The following is a 10,562-nucleotide window of genomic DNA, read 5'->3' as shown; positions in this document are numbered from 1 at the left end:
GGACACTCAAAAACAGTTGGGTATACCTCCTGTCTCAGATCCGGAAGCAAAAGGGATTGTTTCTAGAATCAGGTCCTTTCTCGAGGAAAAGTTTCTCTCGAAAGAATTGAGTGGGAGGATGGTGGAGCCTTGATGAGGTTATTGAACCGTCACTTCAACTAGTGTGTAGCAAGGCACAGGAAGTTGTTCCTGTGGCGCCTACACCAATTGAAGTGGAAGCTGATGATATTGCATGAAACTTCAAATCAAGTCACTACCAAAACTCGTAGGTCGACAAGGATACGTACTACTCCAGAGTGGTACGTAATCCTCTCTTGGAGGTCATGTTGCTAGACAACAATGAACCTACGAGCTATGGAGAAGTGATGGTGGGCCCGGATTCCGACGAATGGCTCGAGGCCATAAAATCCGAGAGAGGATCCATGTATGAAAACAAAGTATAGACTTTGGAAGAACTACTTGATGGTCGTAAGGCTGTTGGGTACAGATGGATTTTAAAAGGAAGATGGACAATGATGGTAAGTATCTCTACTCCTAATGGACGAATTGGTTGAATAGTCCCCCCCCCCCACTTTCAACCGGTTTATTTTCAACCAGTTTATTTTCAACCGGTTTTTCTTCGTCCCACCTCCCACCAGCCCCTCCCACCGGTTTTTCTCTTTTCTCATCTGACCGGCAATACCCAACGTATTTATGGTAATCAATCATAATTAATCCACGTATGGTAAGGCTATAAACTTAGAAATCTCAAATATGATAATTATAGTAATAAATCAATCCATGTATGGTAAGACTATAACTAAGGAAATTTCGAATATGGTAATTATCACCAGAATCAAAGCTTTCCAAAAAAGTTCTTCTTGCCATACCCTAATCGTGACCTCCTCATCCTGAGGCATTATTTCCATCTATTTCTCAGCTGAATCAGAACTTTCCAAAACTTTGTCTGACTAAATCACAATTTTCCTTCCTTCCCTATCATCTCAATCGAATCATGAGCTATAGGTAAGTCATTTCGTTCTCCACCTCGCGGGTTGTACTGATTTTTATCATGGTTTGGCCCCCTGTCGTACAAGCCGCTCGATTCCTCCTCCCTCGCTCAATTCCTCCACCCTATTTTCTTCTTCATGGTGAGCGACCCAGGCGCCCCGAGAGGAGCCGCCGCCGCCGCCGAGAGGAGACGCCCCAGCCCCGATAGGATCCGCCGCCGCCGCCGAGGAACGAGGTCGCCGCCGCGTCCCTCGCCCGCGGCCACGATGACCGATCTGGCGTTGGCGCCGCAGATCACCCTCTGGTCCATGGCCTCGACTAGGTACGAATCCCTCCTCCACTTCTTCTGGTTTGGTTATTTCCGCGTCTTGATCTGATTCGGGCGTGTGTGCAGTTTGCTATGATCTGGCGACGGGGATGCAAGGAGAAGCTGTTGCGGTTTCAAGGGGCCGTGAGGATGCCCACCATGAAGGCGTGTCTGGGATGATGGAGGTGATATCCGCCAGGTCCCCGTTGCCGTCGACTGGCGGCGGCCACCGTCTCCTCTTCCATGGCGTCGTCGGGGCCTTCCCCTGCCAAGCGCAACGGCTCTTGGCTGGATCACCGTCGCACACCTCACCGGCATGGTCGGCAAGATCTGCATCTCGATCCTCGCCACTCTCCATCCTCTTGCAGGTAATAGGCTTTCCACCCCCTCTTTTATCTCCGGCGTTCTCGTGTGCACGGATTGTGAGCGTGAAGGAATATTTGTCTTCTATTTCATGGTGCTGTTGTGCTCCTTCTGCTTTCACACTACACATATATAGATTCTTCAAAGGAATTGGATGCTGATAATATCAACTAAGTTCCCTGAATGTGATATATATTCTTCCCTCGCTTTGAATTGATTGCTGATAATATCTCTGGTTGACAGTCATGGCCTATTATTATTGTTGTTAATTTACAACACTCTGCGCTGTATTGTCCAATCATGGTCCAAACTTCAACTTGGTTGTGGATTCATTGTATGTACCATATGCTGTTCATAGCTACAAAATTGCAATGTCGCGAAAATGTTCTTGAATACAGTAATTTTTTTGTCACATAACCCATATGCTGATGATAAAGTTTGTTGTATGAGCTTGTGGCATACTGATCCGACAGGTGGCAGGTATGCATTCAGATGTTGCAAGTCTAAGGAAGGGTAGTATATGGCACATGGCTTCGTGGGTTGTTCGACAAGAAGTGTTTTGGGCATATTCGAAAGGCAATCTTGTGAAAATTATACATCGATTTTCTTATTCCGTTATCAGCTTCTATTGATATGAGCGATACAAAAAGTTCAGCACTGAATTTTAGTATGTTAACTTGCAAGATTTCTCACGACTATGTTTTTTTGTTATAGGTTTATAAATTTCGAAATATAGTTGCAGCTTCACGGAATGGACGGCCCAAATTATGTTAGTGTCTATATGTTTACTTGGTGGTGGTCTAGCGTGAGTGACACCTGCATTTGTAACTTACCCATTGGATGTTTTTTGAAATCACCTGACAACACAGGTGATGCTTTTCTTCCTTTCGTGATTTGTGAATAACACTAAGCCAACCAATCAATCAATATAACTTCCAGTTAGAACTTAGAGCATCTTTACCTAATGCTTTCATGCAATGCAGCTTTACAGACCAAAGGAACATGTTTTAGTAAGCTAAACTTTCATGTCTATAAAATTCTGCAGAAAACCACTAGGTATTACAAGGGCATCTTTCACACGTTGTCTACAATTTGTAGAGAAGAGAATGGTAGAGGATTGTAAAGGCCTTTGGTCCACCTTATTGGTAAGCCGTATGTTTCTGCTGAGAATTGTTTTTTAGTTGACTTCCCAGTAACTTTTAGTGTTACAGGGAGTTGGACCTGATATATCAATCAACGTTTATGTATATGAATCCCTGAGGTCTCATTGGAAAATGGAAAGTTGAATGTCAAACTGTGCGACCAATGATTTGATATGGTACCTCCCTCTTCTCTCTTCTATGAACCCTATAACACACGTCTCAAATCTTAATTTCTTTTATCCTATTGCAGGTTAATTCCAGTTGGGTGTGTTAACCTACAGTAATCAATCAAGTCAACAAATATAACAATGATACTTTGTCTTCTGATTTTTGGTGATGATTTTTTTTTGACCGAACTAACAGGAGTTGAAGCATGTGTTCTTATTTTTTATATGACTAGATGCATATGAAGTGAAGCTCCATAATTTTCTTTTCAAGTCGACATTGGTGGCAACCAATACAATTAGCGTTATTTACAACCAATGAAGTCTTATAATTTTCTTTCTTAGAAATATACAGTGACGCTAACTATCATTTAGTAGCTCTACAGGCACTAGCCAAAAACAATAATGTTTATTTATTTAACCACCAAATAGAACAATAGGTTATTCTGCATTATGGGTACACAAATCACAACACTATATTTCAGCTGTAGAAATCTGTGTGGATGCCTGCTGATATTTTAAGCCTACATATTGCCGATTTGGTTTGAGAAATGCTTGAAGCATAATTTACTCGATTCCCTGTAGTAGGTTGAGAGGCTTCTCCTCTCATGATTTACTATGATTAGTTTGCTTGGCTCCATGCTCCTCATGATTTCTTTGAATTTTTTTTGTAGGATCTCGGTCAAAAATCACCTAAGGAAAATATGTTGTTCTTCTCTACGAGGGTTGCATGTGGAATTTGAGGAGAATCTGTGCACCAACATCCGACTCCTTGATGTTGCTCTGATCATATTGTGTAAATATATTTCTAATAAAGCAATCGCCCGATGGTGTACATGTTATAAATAACAAGAATCATCAAGTGTGAGAGATGGCAACATCATGATGGGATGGTATGTACTGTTGTGCTCATCAATAGAGTTAGATCACTTTTCTGTCTGAGAGTCGATTTTTTTGTGCGGTAGATGGATTGACAAGTACCAAAGATTGATGCAAAGCAGAACTAAAACCTATCCATGGATTACCTTCAGTCCCGCATTCCAATCAACAACATTGGGCTGAGTGAGCGCGCGGGTGGCGCAAGAGGCAATGGGCAGTCGGTGGAGACTGAGTGGAGAGCGGCGGTGGCGAGGTCGAGAGGTTGGCACCAGCGGCGAATAGGAAATTACCGTGACGGGCGAGCGGACGGGGCTTGTAAGTGTCACGATTCCATCACAATTGGAATAAAGTAAACAATGCATACTCGTGTGGCCATTGACTGATTTTGTGTGTTGTGTGCTTGTGTTAATAGCCAGCCAAATCAATCAGCCAAGGGCCATTATGTACGTGAGTGTGTTAGCTGTGGGTATATCTGAAGATTATTTCTCAACTCGGCATGTGGGTAGAGACTAAAAAGACAATGCCATGGTAGCATGGCAGACCTGGCAAGTGCTACGAACATCATGATATTCTTCCTTTTCTTAATTCCTTGATTTGAAAAATAATTTGCTCTGCGTGTATAGGAACATAGCAGTCGGGCAAACGACACTTTGGCATCTTGATCTATCAAGGGAAATATATTTTTTTACTTTAGAAAATGTGGGTTCGGATTGGTCTGTTGAGTTATGGCTGGCTGATCGGAATAATTTTTCTATTTAAAAAATGTAGCAAATAGCATTTCATTAAAGATTGGTCTATTGAGTTATGGCTGGCTCATCGGAATAATTTTCCTATTTAAAAATGTAGCAAATAGCATTTCATTAGAGATGGCTTTGCAGCAAAACGCAAATCACGCAAACCAAGCTATCGCCGCCTCGTCACTCTCACCGGGGGCGACAACAACCGCGGGTCTCTTCTTCGCCTTCTTAGTCGGCATCTCCTCCATCCGGATGCCCTGCAGCACGAGCCACTCCGCCACCGCCTGGGACTCGACCTCCAGGAAGTTTAGATCTGTCTTCGGCCATCCGGCACGCCACACCGCCACGTCGTAGGCACGAGAGGCCTCATCGGCGGTAGGATATGTGCCGAGCCACCAACGTTGCCCGGCATCGGAGAACTCCAGTCCAAAGTTCCCGGAGGGCTTCGCCCTCATGCCGAAGAAACAGGACTTTCCCTTCGGCGTCTTCTTCGGCGCCATCGGGTAGCGGGCGATGGTCGAGCAGGGAGCGGGGCGGCAACATGCGGCATGGGGCGGAGGCGGACGAAGCGGGGCGGCAGCGTGCGGCGCGGGGCGGAAGCGGACGAAGCAGTGCGGCGAACGAACCGGAGAGGAGGCAGACAGAGCAGGGCCGGAGAGGAGGCGGACGGAGCAGGGCCAGAGGGGAGGCGGACGGAGCGGGGCCGGGCGAAGGATGGACCGGAGGCGGAGGCGGCCTGAGAGGAGGCCGGCGGGGTCGGGGCGGAGGCGAACGCGATGGGCAGCGCAGTGGCAGGCGGTGGCCTAAGCGGGGTGGAATCAGTGGTGGGGGTCTGGATCTATGGCGGGGTGAGACCTTAAAAAGTTAACATGTAACTCTTGCAAACTATTTCAAGAGCCCGTGGCAACGCACGGGCATTCTACTAGTCACCATTAAGAAAGCTCGACTTGTTGTTAAGATGTTTTTCGACAAGTTCAAGGAGTTGACTGCGATGAGACTTTCTCATTCGTAGCGATGCTAAGAGTCTGTTGGAATTATATTAGCAGTTACTGCATTATTTATGAAATCTTGCAGATAAGATGTCAAAACATTGTTTCCTCGACAATTTTCTTGAGGAAAGGTTGTATATGATACAACCAGGAGCTTTTGTCAATCCTATAAGATGCTAACAAGTATGCAAAGCTCCAGCAAACCTTCTAAGGACAGGAGTAAGCATCTCGGAGTTGGAATATACGCTTTGATGAGATGATCAAAGATTTTGGGTTTATACAAAGTTTATGAGAAACATGTATTTCCAAAGAAGTGAGTGGAGCACTATAGAATTTCTGATGAGTATATGTTGTTGACATATTGTTGATCGGAAATGTTGTAGAATTTCTGGAAAGCATATAAGGTTGTTTGAAAAGTGTTTTTCAATGGAAAACATGTATTAACCTACTTGAACATTGAGCATCAAGATCTATAAGGATAGATCAAAACGCTTAATAGTACTTTCAAATGAATACATACCGTGACAAGATTTTGAAGGTGTTCAAAATAGATCAGCAAAGAAGGAGTTCTTGGATGTGTTATAAGGTGTGAGTATTAAGTAAGACTCAATACCTGACCACGGCAAAAGAGAGAAAGGACGAAGGTTGTCCCCTATGCTTTAGACGTAGGCTCTACAGTATGCTATGTCGTGTACCGCACCTGAAGTGTGCCTTGCCATGAGTCAGTCATGGGGTACAAGAGTGATCCAGGAATGGATCACAGGAAAGCAGTCAAGGTTATCCTTAGTAACTAGTGTACTAAGGAATTTTCCCGATTATGGAGGTGGTAAAAGTGTTCGTCGTAAATGGTTACGTCGATGCAAACTTTGATGCTAATCCGAACGACTTTGCATAGTAAACCGGATTTGTATAGTAGAGCAGTTATTTGGAATAGTTCCAAATAGCGCATGGTAACTGCATCTAGAAGATGACATAGAGATTTGTAAAGCACACATGGATCTGAAAGGTTCAGACCCATTGACTAATAACCTCTCTCACAAGCGAGATATGATCAAACCCCATGGGTGTTGGATTCATTACGATCACATAGTGATGTGAACTAGATTATTGACTCTAGTGCAAGTGGGAGACTATTGGAAATATGCCCTAGAGGCAATAATAAAATGGTTATTATTGTATTTCCTTGTTCATGATAATTGTCTATTGTTCATGCTATAATTGTATTAACTTGAAACCGTAATACATGTGTGAATACATAGACCACAACATGTCCCTAGTGAGCCTCTAGTTGACTAGCTCGTTGATCAATAGATGGTTATGGTTTCCTGACCATGGACATTGGATGTCATTGATAACAGGATCACATCATTAGGAGAATGATGTGATGGACAAGACCCAATCCTAAGCATAGCACAAGATCGCGTAGTTCGTTTGCTAAGAGCTTTTCTAATGTCAAGTATCATTTCCTTAGACCATGAGATTGTGCAACTCCCGGATACCGTAGGAATGCTTTGGGTGTACCAAACGTCACAACGTAACTGGGTGGCTATAAAGGTGCACTACAGGTATCTCCGAAAGTGTCTGTTGGGTTGGCACGAATCGAGACTGGGATTTGTCACTCTATATGACGGAGAGGTATCTCTGGGCCCACTCGGTGATGCATCATCATAATGAGCTCAATGTGACTAAGTAGCTAGTCACGGGATCATGCATTACGGAACGAGTAAAGTGACTTGCCGGTAACGATATTGAACGAGGTATTGGGATACCGATGATCGAATCTCGGGCAAGTAACATACCGATTGACAAAGCGAATTGTATACGGGATTGATTGAATCCCCGACATCATGGTTCATCCGATGAGATCATCGTGGAACATGTGGGAGCCAATATGGGTATCCAGATCCCGCTATTGGTTATTGGCCAAAGAGGTATCTCGGTCATGTCTGCATGGTTCCCGAACCCGTAGGGTCTACACACTTAAGGTTCGGTGACGCTAGAGTTGTTATGGGAAATAGTATGTGGTTACCGAAGGTTGTTCGGAGTCCCGGATGAGATCCCGGACGTGACGAGGAGCTCTGGAATGGTCCGGAGGTGAAGATCAGTATATTGGACGAAGGGTATTGGAGTCCAGAATTGTTCCGGGGGTACCGGGTGACGACCAGCGTGTCCGAAAGGGGTTTCGGAGGCCCCGGCAAGCGTTGGGGGACCTTATGGGCCAAGGGGAGGGGGCACATCAGCCCACTAAGGGGCCGAGCGCCTCTCCCACCCCATCTCACGTAACCTGGAGAGGTTGGGGCGCCTACCCTAGGGAAGCCACCCCTCCCGACTTGGGGGGCAAGTTTCCTAGGGGTGGGGGCGCCCAAACCCATCTAGGGTTTTCCCTGTGGCCGCCGCCCCTCCCCTAGGGAAACCCTAGGGCGCCTCGTCCTCCCCCATTCCCCCTATATATAGTGAGGTAGAGGGAGGGCAGCCGCACCCCTTCCCTGGCGCAGCCCCTTCCTCCTCCAACTCTTCCTCCTCCTCTGTAGTGCTTGGCGAAGCCCTGCAGGAATACCACAAGCTCCATCACCACGCTGTCGTGCTGCCAGAGCTCTCCCTCAAATTCTGCTCTCCCCTTGCTGAATCAAGAAGGAGGAGACATCCCCATGATGTACGTGTGTTGAACGCGGAGGCGCCGTCCATTCAGCGCTAGATCGGATCTTCCGCGATTTGAACCGCCGCGAGTACGACTCCATCAACCGCGTTCTTGTAACGCTTACGCTTAGCAATCTTCAAGGGTATGAAGATGCACTTCCTCTCCCTCTCTTGTTGCTAGAATCTCCATAGATTGATCTTGGTGTTGCGTAGAAAATTATGAATTTGTGCCATGTTCCCCAACACATCCACGGGCTCCTGTTCATCCAGCCTCCACCGCTCCTCCACCGGATACTATCCAACCAGCCCTCTCCACCGGGTCCTGTTCAACCACCCCTCCACGGGCTACTATTCTGAAGGAAATATGCCCTAGAGGCAATAATAAAGTTATTATTTATTTCCTTATTTCATGATAAATGTTTATTATTCATGCTAGAATTGTATTAACCGGAAACATGATATATGTGTGAATACATAGACAAACATATAGTCACTAGTATGCCTCTACTTGACTAGCTCATTAATCAAAGATGGTTATGTTTCCTAACCATAGACATGTGTTGTCATTTGATTAATGAGATCATATCATTAGTAGAATGATGTGACTGACATGACCCATTCTGTTAGCCTAGCACTTGATCGTTCAGTATGTTGCTATTGCTTTCTTCATGACTTATACATGTTCTTGTAACTATGAGATTACGTAACTCCCGTTTACCGGAGGAACACTTTGGGTACTACCAAACGTCACAACGTAACTGGGTGATTATAAAGGAGTACTACAGGTGTCTCCAAAGGTACATGTTGGGTTGGCGTATTTCGAGATTAGGTTTTGTCACTCCGATTGTCGGAGAGGTATCTCTGGGCCCTCTCGGTAATGCACATCACTATAAGCCTTGCAAGCAATGTAGCTAATGAGTTAGTTACGGAATGATGCATTACGTAACGAGTAAAGAGACTTGCCAGTAACGAGATTGAACTAGGTATTGTATACCGACGATCGAATCTCGGGTAAGTAACATACCGATGACAAAGGGAACAAAGTATGTTGTTATGTGGTTTGACCGATAAAGATCTTCGTAAAATATGTAGGAGCCAATATGGGCATCCAGGTTCCGCTATTGGTTATTGACCGAGAATAGTTCTCGGTCATGTCTACATTGTTCTCGAACCCGTAGGGTCCGCATGCTTAAGGTTTCGATGACAGTTATATTATGAGTTTATGAGTTTTGATGTACCGAAGGCGTTCGGAGTCCCGGATGAGATCGGGGACATGACGAGGAGTCTCGAAATGGTCGAGACGTAAAGATCGATATATTGGACGACTATATTCGGACTTCGGAAAGGTTCCGAGTGATTTGGGTATTTTTCGGAGTACCGGAGAGTTACGGGAATTCGTCGGGGAGTATATGGGCCTTATTGGGCCATACGGGAATAGAAGAGAGAGGCCAAAAGGAAGGAGACCTGCGCCCCCCCCCCCCTCTGGTCCGAATTGGACAAAGGGGGCAGCCCACTTTTCCTTCTCCCTCTCCTCCTCTTTCCTTCTCCAACAAGGAAAGGAGGAGTCCTACTACTCCTCTTTCCTTCTCCTACAAGGAAAGGAGGAGTCCTACTCCCTAGGACTCCCCCCTTGGTGCGCCTCCTCCATAGGCCGGCCGCCTCCCCCTTGCTCCTATATATATGGGGGCAGGGGGGCACCCCAAAGAAACAACAACAATTGATCCTTGAGATCTATTAGCCGTGTGCGGTGCCCCCCTCCACCATAGTCCTCCTCGATAATATTGTAGCGGTGCTTAGGCGAAGCCCTACGACGGTAGAACATCAAGATCGTCACCACGCCGTTGTGCTGACGGAACTCTCCCTCGACACTCGGCTGGATCGGAGTTCGAGGGACGTGATCAAGCTGAATGTGTGCTAGAACTCGGAGGTGCCGTAATTTCGGTGCTTGATCGGTCGGGCCGTGAAGACGTACGACTACATCAACCACGTTATTCTAACGCTTCCGCTTTCGATCTACAAGGGTATGTAGATTACACTCTCCCCTCTCGTTGCTATGCATCACCATGATCTTGCGTGTGCGTAGGAAAATTTTTTAAATTACTATGTTCCCCAACAGTGGTATCAGAGCCTAGGTTTTATGGTTTGATGTTATATGCACGAGTAGAACACAAGTGAGTTGTGGGCGATATAAGTCATACTGCTTACCAGCATGTCATACTTTGGTTCGGCGGTATTGTTGGATGAAGCGGCCCGGACCGACAATACGCGTACGCTTACACGAGACTGGTTCTACCGCCATGCTTTGCACACAGGTGGCTAGCGGGTGTCAGTTTCTCCAACTTTAGTTGAACCGA

The 10,562-nt window shown here is 45.8% G+C and overlaps 1 pseudogene; it reads left to right on the top strand.

Annotated features, from left to right (window-relative positions):
* Positions 1-1,392: 1,392 nt before the first annotated feature.
* On the top strand, positions 1,393-3,149 carry LOC123042353 (mitochondrial coenzyme A transporter SLC25A42-like; annotated as a pseudogene).
* The last annotated feature ends 7,413 nt before the right edge of the window (positions 3,150-10,562 follow it).

The sequence above is a fragment of the Triticum aestivum genome, chromosome 2B (assembly GCF_018294505.1).
Source record: "Triticum aestivum cultivar Chinese Spring chromosome 2B, IWGSC CS RefSeq v2.1, whole genome shotgun sequence".
In the NCBI taxonomy this organism is placed as follows: Eukaryota; Viridiplantae; Streptophyta; class Magnoliopsida; order Poales; family Poaceae; genus Triticum; species Triticum aestivum.
Note: the sequence above shows the minus strand (reverse complement) of the source record. Positions and strands in the feature narration are given on the sequence as shown.